The 21,235-nt window shown below is 40.2% G+C and overlaps 1 long non-coding RNA gene across 1 annotated transcript in view; it reads right to left on the bottom strand.

Annotated features, from left to right (window-relative positions):
• The window catches only part of LOC309387701, a 578,882-nt gene that overhangs the window by 252,358 nt on the left and 305,289 nt on the right, over window positions 1-21,235 (bottom strand). Inside the window, exon 3 of the long non-coding RNA XR_014174641.1 lies at window positions 16,123-16,200. This is a non-coding gene — a long non-coding RNA (uncharacterized lncRNA). The remainder of the gene's footprint in view (window positions 1-16,122; window positions 16,201-21,235) is intronic.

Genomic DNA, 21,235 nt, shown 5'->3' on the forward strand with positions numbered 1-21,235 from the left:
TCTTATATTTTAAGTCCCTTCTATCAGTCTACTGAACCTGAATCCCACCAAGAATCCATGTTTTCAAACCACACAACACACACACGCACACACACACGAGCACAGATGTGTTATTATATTTAACAGTTCCTGAAAGTTACAGTCTATTGACCGTATTTTAACATTTTTATTGTACATTGCTCAGAGACCTTCTTTGAGGGAGATGGGAAGTCAAGAAACAGCTAAGAGTATAATATGTTTTATTTTGGAAATGTCTCTAAACAGAAACTTTAAAAAATCTCATAAAAAATTCAGTTCTCTTACACTGTAGCATATGCAGGAATCTAGCAGCTCTAAAATCCTTCTGTGCTCTCAATTCCCCCAGGCACCCACTGCTCTGTTTAACGACCCACAGGATTGCTTAACAATTGCAACTGGGAGAGTCGGGATTGCAATCATTAACCAAAGTAGTCACGTGGGCATCTTGCTTCACAACTGTTTTCTTCAGCAACTCAGATTCTGGCCCCTATCGCAGTTGTAAGTCAAGAACTACTTCTATGCTAGCCCCTAGACAAATGGAAGTCTTCCAACACTGGAAGTCTTTAAGAAGATGTTGGATAGCCATTTGTCTGAAATGGTATAGGGTTTCCTGCCTAGGCAGGGGATTGGAGTAGAAGACCTCCAAGGTCCCTTCCAACTCTGCTATTGTATTATTCTTGAATAAGCAAAAAGAAGATACTTCTGCAATGGCCTCCAATCATACTACAACAATTTTTCTCAATGGCATCAAAATCATGTATGCCAATATCTGAACCAGAAGGTTCACAGGCGGAGATTCAAGGATACAGCTCTTGATAAGATACTTTTCTTACAAACTCAATTAATAATACATCTTGACATCTAAAATTCTTGAATTCTAATGTAGCCTGCTCTGAAATAATATCTGCATAGAAAGATGGTTGGGATTTTTTCTTTGCTGCAGATTTGGGTTACACAAAATGCAGTGACCGGACGTGCAACTCCTCAATGATGTCTTTGTTTTATTTTATTTTTCTTATACGGTAATATTCTTTGTTAACTTTTATGAAGTCTGAGTACTTTTTTAATGTTCTATCTCCTGAGTGAGATATGTTGGCGAAGGGAGAAAGAAAGTTAAGAGGATCGTCACGGTGAATCCTTTCTCTCTCTCTCACCCCTCCCCACTCACAACTCTAAAATCTTAATCATAAAAGAGCTGTAGAGCATAGCTGATTCATCCACTCAGAGTCCCAAAAGACAGTAAAAGGAACAATAATGGCAACCTGAGGATCTGATTCACAGGCACTTACCCCTGAGATATTTCCACTGGGCTGAACAATAACTTACATGGTTACATTTTTTAGTTAATCCACCTGTTGTTAAAATCAGCATTTCATATGGCTCACTTTCAAACTCAATTTCCCCTTCATTCAAACCTGAAATGTGTAAACATGGATAGGAGGGATATTGAAATGCACATCTGAATCTAGTCTGTGACTCTTAAATAGCGTTTAGATTCTGAGTTTATGCATGCTTACTATGCGGCAAGCATGCCTGGAGTAAGTGGAAACTACTTCAAAGTAATGGCACTTGAAGATATGCTATAACATTGTATTTTCTTTCCACTTAATAATTTTAGAGAGTTAGTACTTTTTCTTGTTGTCAACTGCAGTCTATAATCCACATGAACCATGCAGCACTTTTTTTGTTGTTCCCAGTTTACTTTGCTCTCCCTTTTTATGTTTTGTGACATTTAGAGATTAAAGCAAGGGTGTCAAACTCGATTTCACTGTGGGCTGCATCGGGGTTGTGTTTGACCTTGGGGGAGCAGAGTGGGCATGGCCAGCTCGATGTCACTCGAATTGGGGGTGCCTGTGGTGGCCTGAGCGTTCTGTCAGTGAAAACGGACTCCCAAGCTCCATTTCCAGCTACGACAGCCTCCTACAACCCTCTGCCAGCAAAAACAGAGCCCAGGAGGGCTGCATGCAGACCTCGCAAGCTCCATTTTCAATTTCAATGGCCTCCATGTTTCCTGGCAGAGGCACCACGGGATGGTCCTTCACTGTTTCCAGGGCAGCCCCTCGGGCCAGAACTAAGCCCCCTGTGGGCCGGATCCGGGCCCCGGGCCTTGAGTTTGACACCTCTGGATTAAGGCATCTCTTAAAAACTATCAGTTTACCCAGCAACTGGACCATGGTTTTGTTTTGTTTCTCCCATTGGGTGAAGTAAAGGGGGAAAAAACGAATGCCTTAACTTCTAGGCAAATAGTTTGTCTGAAGCCTATTTTGGTTATATCATAATTGGGGTGAGGAGGTGGGAATATGATTGTCATTGCTATTGGTACCCCAAACTCCCAAAAGTGATATAGTTATCTCACCTTCTTCTTAGACTCCACTTTCTCAAGGACACCAAATGAGAACTTGGATTTTTCAGATATACCCATTTGCGATGTCATCACATAGTCAGCCACATCTCCATGAGACCCCTGGAGGCCAAAGTGACTGTGTAAATCCCAGCTACAATACCCAATTTGGTCTAGTGGGTAAGGCATCTGGCTAGAAACCAAGAGACCGTGAGTTCTATTCTCACTTTAGGTAAAAACGTTGGCAGGAGATTTTGGCCAGTCCCTCTCTCTCTCAGTTCCATCCACCTCACAGCGTTGTTGGAAAAATTGGAGAAGTATAAGGTGTGTTGATAGCCTTGAGTTAATAATAAAAGTGGAATATACATAAATAAATACATTAAAATAACACATACTTGCTAAAATGTGCCAGTGGGCGACGCCTAGGGGAAGGGCCTTCTCTGTGATGGGCCCGACCCTCTGGAATGACCTTCCCCCCGACATTAGAATGACTACGGATCTCCACTCCTTCTGTCAGAAACTTAAAACCCACCTGTTCCAGCTAGCCGGCTTGGCCTAATTCCATCCTTCCCACCTCAGTTTTATTTCTAAATTTTATGGTTTTATGGTCTGTTTTTAACTTTTATAAATTCGTACAGGGGTTGTTTAATCTGATTTTTAGCTATCTATACGATTGTTTATATGGTTTTTAAAATTTATTCCTGTACACCGCCCCGAGTCCCTCCGGGGAGAGGGGGCGGTCTAGAAATCTAATAAATTATTATTATTATTATTATTATTATTATTATTATTATTATTATTATTATTATTATTATTATTATTATTAAAATGACTATCTTATGTTTCAACAATCTAATTACAATCATAGATTTATTTCAGATTCTTGATTCAACCTTCTTCCCCCTTTCATTTAATTTTCTGAATTGATTTGGAGGGGGAAAAAGACCTTTGTGCATTTTTAAAATTTGTGCATGGAGTTAAAACTGTCAAATAAATTTGCAGGCGTATCATTTGGAAAGTTGATTTAATTTGGAATGGAATCACTAAGTTGAAACTTCTTGCAGTTCTAATATATGTAGCAAAACAGAGGGGGGGACGGACTGTGAGATTTTGCATTACACTGTCACCTAGCCATAAAAAATTCTTTTTATTATCAGGAACTCTGTCCACCAATTCTCACCTTTATCAAAAGCACAGAGAAAAACAAACAAACATCAGATCCCATCACATTTGTTATAAGTGAGCTTTGGCCAGGTTCAAAACAGTGTTCTTGCCATAGAGGCACCACTTTTCTTCTCAAGCGTTGTCGAAGAAATCCCACTGCAGTATGAATTACTTTATTGAAATGTTTCCTTTTTTGGTTTATAAAGCACAATCAATAACATTTCACGAATCAACCGCCATTTGTTAGTGCTGCTGAATATTTCATAAATGGTTTCCCCCCAAACAGATCCATCCCTTGGACCAGAGGTGGTATTCAGAGCAGATTCTGACCAGTTCTGGAGAACCGGTAGCGGAAATTTTGAGTAGTTTGGAGAATCGGTAAATACCACCTCTGACTGGCCCCGCCCACATATATTCTCTGCCTGCCGAGTCCCAGCTGATCAGGAGGGAATGGAGATTTCGCAATATCCTTCCCCTGAGTGGGGAGGGAATGGAGATATTATAGTATCCTTCCCTTGCCACACCCACACAGCCACGCCCACCAAGCCACACCCACAGAACTGGTAGTAAAAAAAAATTGAATCCCACCACTGCCTTGGATTGCCAAATGGCCCTCCCTGTTCTTTAAATATCGTAGCAATACACAACAAACTGGAACCCAAGATTCTGTTTTAACTTCACCAAGCTCTTGGAGCATAGAATGTGATTGCCCAATAAAGTTCATCTGTTCAATTGAATTTATACAAAATTGAATTGTTTCCTAAGTCATCGTTCTTCTTAATGGTTTCCTAATCCAATTGGGTAACAATATTGGTGAATGTTTTACCGTGTTTTTCTAGTCATTCTTGCTATAAGAGGCCTAAACTACTTAATATAACTAAATAAATGTAGCCTTACTAGAGCCATCCAAATCCAGGAACTTGTAAAGGGCAATTTTTTTTTAAAGAGAGACACACACACAGAGAAAGAGAGAACTTCAAAACATTATTTTCTGCCCCTCTGAAACAAAATTCTGAAAGCCCAGCAAGTGTGTTTTGACATTAGGAGACAGTCATTTGTTATTGAAAGTGCACAGGCTTTTTTTTCTATCCATCTTCCAAGAAAGGGATTTTTTAAAACATCTCATTAGGATTACACTCAAGTGGACTGTACCTAATGATCCAGAAAGTATGTTCATGGGACACAGTTACCCTGTTATCCATCTACCTGGCTGTTGTTCTCAGACGTGTATTTTGCTGACTGCAGCAACGACAAATATTCCATCACATTTTACTCTTGCACAATGCAATCCATTTCGGTGAAATTAGCTTTCATAATTAAGCCTTTGAACAAAGTTGAAGTGTAGCGAAATGCAGGGAAACAATGCTGAAATTTCATCAAGGAGAATCTTTAAAAGAAAAGAAAAAGTCCATGTACAGAAATAAGTGAGTATGAAGAAGTCCTTCTTATAGTATAGTTTTTATTGTCATTGTACATCATGTATAGAATGAAACTGGTTTGATGGTTCTTCCCATCAAAAAGGCTGAACTTAATTAATTGAAAGTAACATCTACAGTTGAACAACAACCCCCCCAAAAACCCCTCCAGTTCTGCAATAACAATCCTGTACGAACCAAGGAGCAATTTACGAACTAGCTCTGATTCTACACAGGTGATTTTTAAAAAGAAAGTTCACTATACTATTAACTAGCAGAGGAATCTAAAACTCATAAAACAGCCACACTAGCCTCTTCCCACAACTTTTGGGAATAGAGGTAATCCTCACTTAATGACCACCCATTCAGTAACCTTTCAAAGTTATGAGTGAATGTGGAGATTTATGACTGTATTCAGTCATCATAGTATCCTTGAGTTCATGTGATCACAATTTAGGTGCTTGGTAACCAGCATGTGATTATGACAGTCTCAGCATCCCTTCTGACAAACGAAGTCAATGGGGAAGACATCAGGAAATTGCAAGTCACAGTCATGCGACATTGCGCTGAACAACCATGTGTGATTCACTTAGCAACTGCAACCACAATTGTCAGAACTGCAATCATATATATCAGGGGTGTCAAACTCAAGATCTGGCCCACAGGACAGCCCTGGAAACAGCGAAGGACCGGTCCACGGTAACTCTGCAAGTGAAAATAGGCTCCTGAGCACTATTTTTGGCTGTGATGGCAGCTCTCCCGAGCACCGTTTTTGCTGTCAGAGGGTTACAAGAGACTGTCGCAGCTAAAAATGGGAACTTGGGAGCCCATTTTCGCTGGCAAGACTGCTCGGGCCTCCATAGGGCTACAAGTGACAAAGCACCCCCGACACAAGTGACCATGCCCTCCCAGCCACACACCCCTGTACCCCTCCGAGATCAAACACAACCCTGAGGAGGCCCTCAATGAAATCGAGTTTGACACCCCTGATATATATTCACATGATTTTTTTTCACCGTATGGTCATGTTGCTTACCGACAGAGTTGCTGGTCCCAATTATCATCTTTAACTGAGAACTCCCCGTAGAGAAATGCCTTTGATGATGAAGAGGTAACCCTGGGAAATCAAGAAAATCTTCTTTGAGGGGCTTCCAATCAATGGGTTTTGGAGCTCAGAAGGCACTCTGTCTTCATAGCTATTTCTTTAACTTCATTTAGTGGAAAAGGATGGACAAAGACGACCATTGGTCTGGAGTAGAACAGTTGTTCTCATTAATGAACATCTCACTAGTTATACAACAGTTATACTAGTTGTACAAGAAGTTCCAGTCAAAGAGAGAATTATTTTAAATAAACTGATATAGCTCTAGGACAGGAGGAAAAACATTTGCAAGCTTATAACAGTGTGCCAGCATGCAGTGTGTACTGCCACACTGGGGTATGAGTGAAGCATGAAGAAATATCAAAGAGGCTTCATTGTTTCACAAGCCACATGCCGAAATGAATCCCACTATCTGTGATAGGTTATGGAAATGATCTGACAATGTTCCCCAAAGGAGAAGGCAGAATCTGAAAGCTGAGTTTGTATCTAGTGTAGGGGTGGTTGGGTGGGGGTAAGCATTAAAATAAGGTTCTCCTTGTAGCTGAATAATGGATGTAAAACACACTATCCTGCCTCATTTGAAATTTAAATTCAAGAAATGACAAAGCAATGCCAATTATGTTGGTATAATAGTGATCTACAGAGCGAAGTCAGAATGGAGAGATGTAGGGCCTCTGCACTGAAGGACTTTCATTGATTCATTCAACACAAATTTGATTACTCTGTTAGGTAAATTAATGCCATTTATCACAATCTATCTAATTTAGAGAGCAGAGGACATTTCTCAAACAATGATTATACAATCATTATTATATAAGATTACAATCAGTATTATATAAGGTTATCACCTTTATTATATAAGGTTACAATTTTTAAACAGAGCTCTGTGGGGAAAAGGCAATATATACAGATTAGAAAGGTTTTCAGATAATCAGGGCTTGAATAGGTGGGAAGAGTGCCATTTTCATGAATTGGAAGAGCTCTGGGTGTATATGTGCAATCAATTTGTATCAACTTTTACAATAAAGATTCCCATCTTTGGAAGAGCGAGGAAGGTCAAAAACTGGGAATCATAACAATAATATATTAATACCACACATTTCAAGCATCCAGAATTTTTCATACATATTATCTCACTAGGCAGACCATTTACAATGTTTCTATTGCTATTTTCTGCCAAGTTTATTTCCAGTATCTCATTAATTTTGAGAGTTTTAAATCAAGACATAGTTGAATTTGTCAAGGTCAAGCTCACTCCATTCCTGCTGTTTCCAATTTAAATTTATTCATCTCATTTCCACATGGGTGTATGGGTTTTTTTTAAGTCCACATGACTTAAATGCACTTTCTACATTTCTATAAATTATAAAGTACAATACAGAGCAATTAAAATATACCCACAACTGCAAAAGCATAAAACTGCATTATAAGTCAGAAATATAGAGATCCAACTGAACAATTGCATCTGAATTAATGTATAAGTTCAGGAGATACAAATTATTAAATCAGAATTAAAATTTGGTATTGAACAAATTTCTGACCAAATCTATTCAAAGGCTTGCTCAAATTCTTTGGCCTAAAACAAGGTTTTTTGGTCAGGTAAACTGAGGTTAGGTTTTCAAGGCAACAAACCCAATCAATGCTTTCCATAGGAAAACAGATGAGCTGAGTAAAACACCAAAGAAACAATTACTAGGTTTTCATCTAGTATTTTCAAATCTCATCGTTGATCCTTGACTATTGTAGACTGAGAAGGTTTCAGCTGTGATGAAGTTTAAATATAAAAGCCTTATCAGTATATCTCAAAGAGAGAAGCTCCTAGCTTATCTTTCTGCTGAAAGGTATTGATGCTACCTTTAATCTGTTATAAAAGGACAATAAACTATGGGTTTTTTTGTAGCTACATTCTTATTTATTTAATGTTAATGCTACTTTATCCATTGTCTTTCCATTTCATGACCTTTGGAGCTAATGTGTTAATAATCATACAAAGAACAAAGTGAAAATATTATACATACATACATACATACATACATACATACATACATACATACATACATACTAGAATGGGAATGTATATCACAGTAACAATGAAGGAATAACAGTAAGGTCAGCAGGTGTGCTATTAATAAAAGTTCAGTAAACCATTGTCACCTTTATCAGTGTGTAAAGGATAATAAAGAAGTGGTTATCCATAGATAAGACTTTTTTCCATAGATATATAGTCCATAAATAAGTATAATATGCAACAGATCCTGTTTCAAATATTCTAGTATCAGCAAGGTTCTAAATGATTATGTACCAATTTCAGAGCAAGTTGGTTTGAAAAGTTGCTCTTTCAGATACCCTAACTACAATAATAATACTTTATTTACAGTCTCAGACCAAAACACAACCACTACAAAAGAGACACAGCAGCCAGTCACCAAAAGCCCAACTAAGGGAGGTTACAGCTCTCTCCTCTAATGGTCACAGCTCTCAAGAAAAACCTGGAAACCTGAGAGGTGATGTACAAGGAGACATCCCCAAGGCAATGCACAAACAAACCACAGCCATCAGTAATTTCAGGTTTCTGGAGTGGGGGGAATCAATATTTTGCTTTGTGCTCAAAAACAAAATACAAACAAGTATGGCAGTGACAAAATTGGTGCTAAGCAATCCTTAAAAACACAGATAACTAAAACAATTAACTAAAAACACAGAGAAGGCAACCATCTGTCCACTGCATTTTACATGTTTGTGTCCAGACACCTGTAGGATGGTGTTAACATCATCTCAAAGTGATCACAAATTTAATTGGGGGGGGGGAAACAACCCACCTTCTTCAGTGAGATATATGGGTGACCTTTCAATTGAAATGAAATAAAAACATTATTGGCCATTGCTGTCACCTTTTTATACTTACTGTTTAGTTCTGATGTTTTGTTAAGAAAGGAAGTCATTGTTGATTTTATCTGTGAATTTGTATAGACTCTATAATAATAATAATAATAATAATAATAATAATAATAATAATAATAATAATAATAATAATAATAATAATAATAATAATAATAATAATAATATATTTATTTCTTAGCCGCACCCTCTCCCGAAGGACTCGGGGCGGCGTACAATGAAACATATGAAATAAATATGTGGACAAAACAAACATATAACAGAGACATATACCGAGACACACACAAGGAGGAGGTCGGCTGATAAATAAAAACAATTAAAATACAGTATTTAAAAACCCCTAGATAATTAAATATAATTAAAATACCCAGTTAAAAACCCGTCAGGAGCGATATGGTTAGATCAAAGTTGAGCCAGGCCAGCTGCTTGGAATAGGTGGGTCTTAAGCTTAATACGAAAGGAGCGGAGGTCAGAGGTATTCCTAATATCCGGAGGGAGGTCATTCCACAGGGCTGGGCCCGCCACAGAGAAGGCTCTACTCCTAGGCGCCGCCCCGCGACACTGTCTAGTGGATGGCACCTGGAGGAGGCCCTCTCTGTGCGAGCGAATTGGTCGCAGGGATGTATGGGGCAGAATACGATCCCGCAAGTAACTAGGTCCTGAGCCATGGAGCGCTTTAAAGATAGTTATCAAAACCTTGAAACGCACCCGATAGACCACAGGAAGCCAGTGCAGCTCGCGCAGGAACGGTGTCACATGGGAGTACCTAGTACTCCCCATAATTACCCGCGCGGCTGCGTTCTGGACCAACTGTAGCCTCCGGGTGCATTTCAAGGGAAGCCCCATGTAGAGAGCGTTACAGTAGTCCAAGCGAGACGTCACCAGCGCATGAGTGACTGTGCGTAAGGCGTCCCGGTCCAGTAGGGGGCGCAATTGGCGCACCAGGCGAACCTGGTGGAACGCCCCCCTTGCCACGGCTGTCACATGGTCATCCATGGACAGCCGGGCATCCAGGAGGACGCCCAAATTGCGCGCCCGCTCCACGGGGGCAAGTTGAATGCCCCCAATGGCCAATGATGGAATTAATTGGCTGAACCGGGGAGTTGGTACCCACAGCCACACAGTCTTGGAGGGGTTGAGCTTGAGTCGGTTGTCATCCATCCAGATCCGTACGGCTTCCACACACCGGGACATCACTTCGATGGCCTCGTTGGGGTGGTTCGGGGTGGAAAAGTACAGCTGAGTATCATCAGCGTACAGATGGTATCCCACCCCGAAACCACGGATGATCTCACCCAGCGGCTTCATATATGTGTTGAACAGGAGTGGCGAGAGGACCGACCCCTGTGGCACCCCACAAGTAAGGGGGCGTAGGGTCGACCTCTCTTCTCCTGCCAACACACGCTGCGTCCGGTCAGAAAGGTAGGAGCCGAACCACCGCAAAACGGTGCCCCGGACCCCCAACCCCTCCAGCCGGCGCAGCAGGATACCATGGTCGATGGTATCAAAAGCCGCTGAGAGGTCTAATAGGACCAGGATAGAGGAACAACCTCTATCTCTGGCCCTCCAGAGATCATCCACCAACGCGACCAAGGCCGTCTCCGTGCTGTGACCAGGGCGGAAGCCGGTATTGGAAGGCAGTAGTAAAATGTATATATGATTACAGTATAGGACAGGGGTATCAAACTCGTGACAACACATTGTCATTGTGAGATATATCACAACTTTTTCCCCCTTTGCTAAACCAGGGGTAGGCGTGGCCAGCATTTGACGTGTCCGGCCCGGGGGCCATGAGTTTGACACCCCTGGTATAGGACAATCCACCTTTTCCAAATAATAGTAGTGTACATGTTGAAATATCGTTCTGGGCTCACGCATGTAGCTTGTCCATTCTTTCTTGTAGATATGATTTATACCTCAGATGTAAAGCTCTGGATATAAAGGCAAAATACCTTAGATGTAAAGAGAAAGAGGACTACTCTTTTGTAGTCCTGTCTCCAAGTGTGAGAAAACAATCAAGCTGAAACCTTTTCTCAAAAGATTCCTGTTAGCTATGTATTAAAATAATTCCCAAAAGCTAATGTGATATGAAGAAAGGGAAAAAGAAATCACAATCTGTGTTTCCTGGGTTTCCCCAAAAGGCCTACAGAAAATCCTTGAGTGGGATTTTATACTATTGATGGAGTTCATCACAGAAGTGGGAACAAAGGAAAATGACCTAGGTTGTAAGTCCAGTGCAGGCCTGCATCTTATAGTGGCTTGAATGGACTGTTCATTAAAATAAAGGAACGGAACACAAAAACTAATTTCTCACCATGAGAAAACAGAAAAAATGCAAATACAACCATGCATTACTCATGGCTTATGCAGAAAGGTATTGTTTCCTAAAAAGTCAAGAAATTAAAATTTTCCCCATTGCATTAGGAGCAACAGAAAACGAAACCTTAAAACCCCAGCCATCAGTAGACATATAGAGATAAACCGTATCTACACACAATGAGAGTTCTTTGAATTCCAAAGACTCGATATACCACAGCATAGAAGTTAATTGTACAAAGTACTTTATTGTAGCACATATCTTTCCTGTTGCCCTGGGTTTAAGGCCACTGTTCTAGGCTATGAAAGTTGAAGTAGCCATGAAAAAAAAGTCTCTGAAGAGTAGTGCTCATAACAAGTAAAGAGCATACCTCTGCCTCCCTCCAAGAGTTCTTACACTTGTTATTGATTAGGCATTGCTCAATGTGGTTGCTCTTCCAAAACTGGTAGGGCAAGCTACTATATATTAAACAGACAGCAAACCTCACACTCACTCACACTGACAATGTTACCTAGCTGGGTAATGAAATGTCTGCAGGGAAACAATCAAGCTCAGAGAGCACCAAAGACTCCATCTCAAAGTAATCTCATCAGGGAGTCCATTTCCAACAGCCTTAAAATAGAAGTTGCATGTTGATGTCAGTGGGTACTGATTCAGAAAGAATATTCATAAATTCACAAGCTCCAGTCCCCCCCTGCTCTTTTCTAAGTTTTCCCATTCATAAACATCTCCCTGAGTTGCTGGAGGCGTTGTCATTCAGTGAAGAATGTGACTTCCTTTCTTGATAAGAAACATAAGGACATGGTGTCCTATGGGTTTTGACATTGTGGCATTTTAATATTAATATGTCGCCCAAGGTCACTGTGCATGAGCTAGACAGCAATATAAATTTGTTGCATAATAATATATAAGAAAGTTGTAGCCTATGTCCTACAGTCTGTAGAACAAAAACTGATTTGGCTTGTTGAAAATCATCTAGAGATTTTCTTCCCCACTGGAAAAGCCAATAACTTTTGCCAACCCCATTTATTAATGATTGTATTGTACTTGAAAGTCCCTTTTCACTTAGCACTATTTCAGATTTTTTTTTTGGGGGGGGGAGGTCAGTAGGCAGAAGAAGACTGGTTCTCCTACAAGGAATTCATTTAACCTATGATGCCTGAAGAAGTCATGCAGGTCTGTTTATTGATCACTCTTTTTTAATGGACTCTAAAAGCTAAAACCACAAGGAATGAATTAATTGCAAATAAAAATACGGTCAATAAAACAACAACATCAAAAGTAGGTATAGATAAGTAATCCATTGTTGTAGGTTCCAAATACTGACTGGTGAATTTTTCAGCTTCAGTTGCTCATTCTGCTAATCTTACAATTCTGCATTATTATTTTTAAAAACTGGGATGAAAACACATATTGCTGCAGTCTGCTTTCTTAACACTGCTATATTCATTCTGTGATTTTTTTCTAATGGAGAAACATATCACCAAATGTGGAGTAAAGAGAATGGAAGATCTGAGAGTTTTTGATTACGTATTAGTTTAAGAATGAAACTGTTATGTACCAAGAGCGTCCACCAGCAGGTGGCGCTCGGTAGCTCGACCAACAGCTCAACCCTGATTGGCCCAACCGAGCAATCTCCGTGGCGGGACAATCCTAGTGTTCCTATTGGTTGCCGGTCTGACAGCTGTGAGTATAAATAGCTGTCAGCCCGGTATGTTCTCGTTCTGTTGTACTAGTGTTCAATAAACAGTTAACCGTTGCAGTAACCATTTCGTCATTTACCTCAGAACCTAAAAGAAACATTAGGCAGGTTCTCATTAAAATGGAAACCAAACAAGTTTCTCTCCTAATTGCCTAACAATATAAATTATTATTAGGGAGAAACTTTTCCCTGATAAATAGCTTCCTGAACAATTAACATCAGTAATGGATGTCTTAAATAGTCACAAGTAAAATCGAACTGTGAAAAATTGGTGACTCTGGAAAAGGAAGTAAATCAATATAGGGCAGGAGTGTCAAAATCACAGCCTTGCGGACTGGATTCATCACAAATTGGTCACACCCCCACCCGGCTTAGTGAAGGGGGGAAAAGTCCCAATACATCATGTGATGCTGTTGTGATGACATGAGTTTGACACCCCTGATTCATGCCACACCCCCTGGTATGAAAGGGATGCTTTCTTCGTGATTCAAACAAGATCTCTCATCTGACAAGTAAACTGCCTTAACAGATCTACTGTGGAACTGCCATTCCCATCCAATTCCTGTTTTCTGTACCGTGGCCAACTCGCAACAGACAACTTGAGTGGGACAAGAGTTACACTAATATCAAAGAAATGGTGGAATAGAAGCATTAAAGAAAGGATGCAAAAGAAGGGACAGAATGAAATGTGAATGACAAAAATTAAACCAGTTTTTTATTTACTTTAAATAATTGAAGTATTAAATTGTCCTGCGGTGAGTTGTTCCGTGATGAGTTGGCTGCAGATTGGTTCTTTGATTTCAAAACCTATTCTTTTTTTTTGGGGGGGGGGGGGTGAATGGGGAAAAGGGTGGAGCTCAGAAATGTTAACATTACACTCATAGTCGACTGAGGATGTGACTTCCTGGAAGCTGATATTCCCATTGACAAGCAAACATAAAACCAAAAAGGTATTTTCTTTGCGAAAGGGGTTGTGTGGCTGTCTTCTAAATATAGTGTTCAAATTGCAATTGCTACAGGAATAAAAAGTAAGGTTTCCTTTACAAATGCCACCCCTGAAAGGAGACCTTTGATTTTTCTGAGTACACCAATCTAGTATTAATTTAGCCAGAGCCCCTTCAAAATGGGAGGCAATCAGTAGCTCTTGTTGGAACTCTACAAATGATCTGATTTGAAAATGCCACAGGTTCTTTCACCACTCCCAAAGTGGCACTTAAAAGAGCCTTTTGTATTATATAGCTTGTGCTATTCTCTATTAGTTAGTAAAGGCAAGGACCTCGTTAACAAGGAGCTTTCCCTGGGGGACGCTTGTTAAGCTGACGTTTCCTTAGCTGACGTTGGAAAACTTTCTATTATGGAGACTTAAAGTGTTCACTGCTTCTTCTTGGTCTTTGGGGTTCCTTGTTCCCCTCGGCGATTTTGGAAATCATATTTTCTAAGTCTATCATGCTGAGGCAGTGCTGCCAGGGACCTGGACCAACACCCTGCAGCCCAAAATAATGAAAAGTCACCTACATTTCTTTTTTTTCTTTTCAAAATGATGGAAGAATTCCTACGATCTTTCCCGAGACAAATGTATTCTCCAAAAGAGGAATATTACCTCTGGATCATCCAGGACTTAAAAAGATCAAGACACTGGAATCCTCAGGGCAACAGACACTTATAAAAATATGTATACAGAACACCCAAATATACCCTACTGTACATATTTTCTCCAACAAATGACTTGGGGTCAGAGGGAATCAGATTGCAGAGACCCCACTAATCATTTCCTGAACATAATTTGCATACATTGTCTAGCTTCCTTTCTGAGGTGTAGTAAAAGTAGGTTCTTATATTGGCATGTTTCCCCCCTACCTCAAGGATGCAATGACCAAGATAACATGGTTATGAGGAAGAATGCTATATTAGGTTGACTGGGGATCCTTTCACTTATATTTATGTTGCTTGTGAATGAATTATCCTATTTTAATTTCTTGATATATACTGCTCTATGGTGGACACAGTTACCAAGAGGGTAAAAGTTGGAGTGCGTCTTATACACTGAATGTAGCCCCGCTCACCCACTGGCCCCCACCCTTAGGCCTCTGACTCCCAGCAATTAAATGGGGAAAAAGGGGCTTGTGGAGATGATAATAAGGTATGGCAATCCCTGTAGCCTGAAACAGCTGATCATCGGGAGGCCAATGCTGAAACTTAAATTGAACGTGAAATGGGCTGTTTGCTATTTGCTGCAAGGAGGCAAATTGATGGGAGACAGAGGCAGACTTTTTATTCTTGTGCTAATCAGGCTAAACTGAAACAAGCTGTTTGTTGCAAGGTGGTAAGTCAATAACTATAAATGCCTATAGAATGTTCAAATTATTAGACTTATTTTTTAAATATTGCATTTATTATTGTTCTAGACAACTTAACAAAATGAAGAAGCTTTTTTTAAATAAATGCTTTATATGAAGAGGTCCAGTGCTATTGTATCTTCTTTTAAATAGCAGAGAATAACATATACTTCCAGAAAGCCACATCAATTTTAACAGCATCTGTACAAGTATAGTCTGAAATGTAACACCATAAACAGTGTATACCGTCTGTACTGTTTGCTGTTTGCTGCAAGGAGGCAAATTTCCCCCCCTTGTTTTCCTCCCCAAAAGCTAGGTATGGCTTATACTTCGGAGCATCTTATACTCTGAAAAATACGGTAAACATTGTTAACTACCATTGTTACAGTAAATGTTATGTTTTCTGAAGCAATGAATTGAAATACAGGAATTGAGTGGATTATTTCTTCTATCTTGTATTTCTAAACAAGCAGTACAAGAATTCATGGCCAAAATTTCCTTGGGTGAAAAAGAATTTTGGGGCTCTCATATTTAGAGATTCTAGCTATACAATGACACATTTGTCAAGAGACATAGCTTCTCAGAACCTATGCAATGTAATTTCAAGATAATACAAATGAAAGGGTTTTAAACCTGCTATATTCTGAAATTAAGGCTGGTAGAATTCAATAGGACTTATTTCTGAACAAGAACAGATTGTTTGTTGTGGTACAAAAGCAGTTTAAATAATCAGTACTGCCATACTGATTGATGCAGATATTGAAAAATGCACCCTAATTTATATAACACAAATACTGAAATAGGCAAAAAAATAGATCAAATATCTTACTTTGATGATTTAGAATCCATTGAGACAGGGACAAAAGGTCAACTTCTAACTAGAACTTCCTGGTCCAGTTATTGCTTACTGAAAGAAACAAGAATAGAAATGATTCAGAAAGCTTGAAATCTTAATTTCCACAGAGATTTAGACTGGAAATGTTTTCATCACACTATATTTCTACAATTAGCAACCGACATAGAATGAGAAAGCCCTATCAAATCCAAACAATGCATCCAGTGAATGTAATAAAACTTTAAAAACAATATATCATCTGTCTGTGCTAAGTACTGAAGTTCCATATACCAAACAAACTTTCTAAAGAGGTCAAACTACATACACTATGTCAGTTTCAAGTTGTATAGTTGAGTTACAGCTCTCTAAAATCATTGAAAGTCCTGCAAAATATCTCCATTAACATTGTAAGTGGAACACTCCAGATCTCACCACTGTGTAAGTGGAACAAGTGAGATCTTAAGGAGAATTATAAGCTTTCCAAACTTGCATATCTAGTAGTTATATCCGAATTATATTTGCCTATCAGGAAAAGAAAACCATGCTATCATGACGCAACTGTTCAAGAATTGTTGACCAACTTTTGACCAATTAGAATCACAGATAAAATACACTTTATGGTGGCTGTGATAAAACAAAACATTCATAGTTGCTTTTCCCTGATAAGGTGGATACTGAATTCAGGAAATGCCATTTTCATTACATATATACTCGATATCTCTGTGAAGTCTTGTTTTCTTCCAAATGGAAGTCCTGGATACACCTTAATAAAGAATTGAATGCTGAGATGATGCTATGGAAAAAATAACTAAAAACCTAAACCAGACAGGTAGTATAGTCATGTTCACAAATCTAATTCAATATCTTTGTATGTTTGATTCCCTTAGAGCAGGGGTGTCAAATATGATTTCATTGAGGGCCGCATCAGGGTTGTGTTGACTTCAGGGAGCCGAGGTGGGTGTCACCAGGGTGGGTGTGGCCACCACCATGTCCCTCATGTCAGGGATATGCCTGTGGGGGCCCAAGCATTCTGCCAGTGAAAAAGGCCTCCTGAGCTCCATTTTCGGCTGTGACAGCTTCCTGCCACTCTCTGCCAGCAAAAATGGACTTTGGGGAGGGCCACACGCAGCCCTTGCAACCTCCGTTTTTGTCTGGGATGGCCTCCTGCAGAGGCCATCTGCCAGAGAAAATGGAGACCAGGAGGGCTGGGCAGGGCCCTCACGAGCTCCGTTTTTGCTGAGAGAGGCACTGCAGGCCACTCCTTCACGGTTTCCAGGGTGGCCCTGCTGGCCAGCTCTAAGCACCCCGCGAGCCATATCCGGCCCCTGGGTCTTGAGTTTGACACCCTTGCCTTAGAAAGTTCTGAAGATTTATTACAAAAAAAAAAAAACCCAAACAAAAATAGATATTATTAGAGCAGATTTGTTTACACTTCTTCTGCAAGGAGTAATGCGAGTCAGGCACTGCCCACAAGAATTTTGTAAGCGCAAGTCAGACAATCAAATGTACACCTTCTTTCAGGTCTTTGTGTTCAAGCAGAGGTGGGCCATTTGTGAACTTCACATCACTGGAAGCCCCCTAACTAATTTATCATGCCCCTCAATTAATTTTAATTAATTCAAGCCTCTGGCAGGAGAACTCTATCATAGTCTGCTATGGGCAGAAGGAGGACAGAAGAGGGAAAATGTTAGAAAAAGTGAAGAGAAAATCAACATGTCAGAGAAAATGGATGGCTAAACCCATATCTAGCTTTTTCCCCGTTTCTCCTTGCTTCTGTTCCAGACACAATAAACATGCAACCATTTTACAGAAATCTCTTAAATGAATGAGGAAAAAGCAGCTCACCTCGATACTAAACAAGGGAAGCCCTATAAAGTACATGTGAATGCAGGGGTGTTGGGAATTGGGATTGTGAACAGATACACATACCTTTCTAGTTTTGGCCTATATTCGGTTATGCTTCTCTCTATCAATCTGCAACTGTTTCTGACTACCCCTGAATCCTATTCTTTAAAGGACCATTGGAAGGAGGAAAACTTTCTCCTGATCTCTTATCTTGGGTTTGATAGAAGTGTAAAGTAATAGGAAAGTGGGAAACAAGTTGGGAGATCTTTACACATTGGAAAACAGGATGCCTTTGTGCAGTCTCATCTGCTCTGACACTACAGTATCATGAATAGATTGGTATTATGATCCCCCAAATTCCAGGACATAAAACCTGACCTGAATTAGCAGCATCCTAAAATATCCTGTATAACCTATTAGTACGGTGGTCATTTCAGTGCTTTTCATCTAACTTTTACATTCTGTTTTTTGATAATTCTTCTGTGCAGGTCACATATATAAAGACTTTTCTCAAGGCAATGGAACAGCTTGGGCTACAGATTGAGAAGCCAAAGGGGGAACAAATCCCTGGGAACATTTCCCAAGATGTTATAAGGCTATATAAATCCATAGAGAACAGTCTGACTGAAGAATGTTAAGTGACCATTCCTTCAATATCTCCCTGTGACAAGACAGAAATAAACCCCTGTCCTTAATAGTGAATTTATCACACAATGAACAGCTTGCACTTGTTTCATCGAGCTCATTTGGGAACATTAAATGTATTTCTTTGAAATGTTTCTTTATCCCTTATTCCTAGATACAATCCTCTTAACTATGTAATTCCTTGTTAATGATGCCCATAGATCTTCTTCTCTTGCTTTTATCTGTTATCTTATCCTCCAGTCCTTGGTCGGCAATCAAAAGTGATAAGTCATAAGGGAATACAATAAATCAGTATGTTTCCTAGTTTAGCTAGAACCAAAAGAACATGCTGGTGAACTACGAGGCTGTAGAGATAACTCACCTTGAGTGAGAGTTCAAACCGACCTCTCAGTTCTTATGGGGAGAAAATACAGGTAATCCACAATTTACGACCACAATTGAGTCCCAAAATACGTTAAGTGAGGCATTTTAAATGAATTTTGCCCCATTTTGCAACCTTTCTTGCCACAGGTTATTAAGTGAAACATTGCCATTGATAAGTTAGTAACCCGGTTGTTAAGTGAATCTGGCTTCCCCATTGACTTTGCTTGTCCGGTCGTAAAAGGGGATCCCATGACCTTGGGACACAGCAATGGTCATAAGTATGAACCATCTGCCAAGCATCTGAATTTCGATCACGCGATCATAGGGATGCCACAAAGGTCGTGACTTAGAAAAACAGTTCATAAGTCACATTTTTCACTGCCGTTGTAACTTTGAACGATCACAAAAAAAAAACCTGTTGCAAGTCGAGGACTACCTGTAACATGGGGTAAGGAGAATGCAAAGGAAGCAGAAGTGGTGTGGTTTGTTGTTAAACAGACAGTGTCAGACAAAAGTGTACTAATACTACTACCTAGAAGTATAGTGAATGCACTATAATGCACTTGACAAATGCATCGTTCTCTTGTTCGGGGTGTTTGGACACAGACAAAGTGCATCCCTGAATAAAAGACAGCATGACCCTATTTAAATGGGTCCTCAAAACTTAACTGTTTCCTCAGGCTTTTGGACACTAAACCTCTTATGTGGTGTTTTGGCTTTTTAACTGAGGTTCTTTTTCTGGACTCTTCTGTTTAGGTTTCGAACTATTGTGGGTTCTAGTGTTTCTGTAAGTTGACAAGAAACTTGGCAGTGTGAAGTGGCCAAATACCCACAGTTCTTCTAACTAGTGAATGGCCCATACTATGAGTCTTAGTTTTCAAGAGCCGCGGTGGCACAGTGGTTAGAGTGCAATACTGCAGACTACTTCTGCTGATAACCAGCTGCCAGCAGTTTGGCAGATTGAATCACACCAGGCTCAAGGTTCAATCAGCCTTCCATCCTTTAGCGCAGTGGTGGGTTCCGGGCGGTACGCCCTGGTACGGGTGTACCGGTGGCAGCTGGGAGCAGCAGCCACCCTACCAAGAATGGTGTTTTGGAGAGACCACCCACCTGCCTGCATTCCTTACCTGTATTTCAGCCAACTGGGCCATTTGTGCACCCGCGTGCAGCGTATGGCACCCGCGTGGCCTCTGCTGGAGCATCACAGGGCAGTGGGTGCGCGTGGGTGCACATGCGTGTGTAGTGTGCGTGCCTGAGGTCAACGCCCGGTTCCATCGCAGCATACTGGTTGCGATGGGATCTGGAACCCACCACTGCTTCCGAGGTGGGTAAAATGAGGACCCAGATTGTTGGGGGTTATATGCTAACTCTGTAAACCACTTAGAGAGGGCTGTAAAAGCACTGTGAAGCGGTATATAAATCTAAGTGCTATTGCTGTTAAAGGAGATGAATAGCTGCATTAGTTCTCCATTCAGACACCTTAAACGTGGCATAGAGAATACCAATGAAATACTGAACATGATAGTTTAGCCAACATTGACAATAACATTGGACCATGCCTGGGAGTCTCCTGTCATGTCAAGTCATGTCATGTCAGTAACATGCCTGGGAGTGTCCTATCATGTCAAGTCAAGAAGTTTCTCATTACTGTGAAATGGCAGTAAATAGGTAACTTCTAGCAAAATCACTGATTGTTAAAAAAAAAAGTTGCTGATGCTTTGCTTCAGCATCAGAACTAAATTATTCTCCAGATGGTCAGTCAAATGATGAACCAGATGAGCCAACAGGAGGAACAAAGTCTACCACAATTGATGGAACCCTTTCCAGTTCTATTCCAAGCCCTTTCATGTTGAACTAAGAATGACATGCGAGAAGTCTGGTGATTTACTGTTGAGCCAAGATGTAAATTCCAACAAATACACTCAGTAGTGTAAGTACTCCGTCCTCTGTCCCAGGATTTCTAGTATTATGAAGCAGCTTTTACTGTGCTTGAATCAATCGTTTGACAAAGTGGCTGCACATGAAAATAGCAGGGTATTTTTGCATTAAAAAGAATCAAAATCAATATGTGGTAGTTGACTGACTTTTGAAAAGTGAGGAAAAGCTAGCCTCTGAATAATGTAATTGCCAATACATTTTAAATTCAGATGTTTGGGACAAAGAATATTGATTCTAAACAATACATGCACATCTTATATTTTCCTAGGACAACTGATTGGTCTTACTCGCTCTCTGGATTAAAAATCGCTGGCTT

The sequence above is a fragment of the Natrix helvetica genome (genome assembly GCF_964273705.1).
Source record: "Natrix helvetica genome assembly, chromosome: 2".
NCBI lineage: Eukaryota > Metazoa > Chordata > Lepidosauria > Squamata > Natricidae > Natrix > Natrix helvetica.